The sequence below is a fragment of the Gossypium hirsutum genome, chromosome A13, assembly GCF_007990345.1.
Source record: "Gossypium hirsutum isolate 1008001.06 chromosome A13, Gossypium_hirsutum_v2.1, whole genome shotgun sequence".
NCBI lineage: Eukaryota > Viridiplantae > Streptophyta > Magnoliopsida > Malvales > Malvaceae > Gossypium > Gossypium hirsutum.
This window is the reverse complement of record NC_053436.1, coordinates 73,627,759-73,628,528: the sequence shown is the minus strand read 5'-3', so window position 1 is coordinate 73,628,528 and position 770 is coordinate 73,627,759. Positions and strand designations below refer to the sequence as shown.

Below are 770 nucleotides of genomic sequence, written 5' to 3'. Positions count from 1 at the left end.
GGAAACCCACCAGCACCACAGCTTCCTGCAAACATTCATCTGGTTCAGAACGAAAAAACTTTAAAGGATTATGCCTTACCAAGTCTGGACATGGTTCAAGAAAGTATAGCAAGGTTGGAAATTACAGTTAATAATTTTGATATAAAACCGGCTATGATTCAAATGATCCAGAACAATCTGCAGTTTAGGGGCACTGTGAGAAAGGACCCTAATCAACATTTAAAATAGTTCTTTCAACTTTGTAATACTTTTAAGTATAGCGGGGTCATTGATGATGCTATTCATCTTCGGTTGTACCATTTATCCTTGATTGATAATGCTTTTTCTTGGTTAGACTCCAGGCACTAAGGTCTATCATGACATGGGATAAACTCGATGGAAAGTTCTTATAGAAGTTTTTCCCAATCAGCCAAGTAGTGCAGCTAAAAAGCGATATTGTTGTTTTTAGACAGATAGAGGGATAAAGTTTCTATGAGGCATGGGAACGGTTCAAAATGTTGATTCAAAATGCTCGCACTATGGATTTCCTGAATGGATGCGACTGTAGGTATTCTATAATAGGTTGGATGCAAATGCATGATATGGATTAGATGGAATAGCAGGAGTAGCCCTTATGAACAAAACGTACGAGGATGCGTACGAGATCATTGAGAATATGGCACTAAACTCTTGCTAATGGCCAATTAAACAATTCACACATGGTCAAAAACCCGCTACGATAAAGGCAATCTAAGAGGATGATAAGTATCAACAGTTAGTGGATAGAATCA

At 37.9% G+C, this 770-nt stretch overlaps 1 non-coding gene across 1 annotated transcript; it reads right to left on the bottom strand.

The window, feature by feature from the left end:
• Positions 1 to 420: 420 nt before the first annotated feature.
• On the bottom strand, positions 421 to 525 carry LOC121212880 (small nucleolar RNA R71). The gene has a single exon (XR_005908253.1). It is a non-coding gene; the product is annotated as a small nucleolar RNA R71 (small nucleolar RNA).
• Positions 526 to 770: the final 245 nt, after the last annotated feature.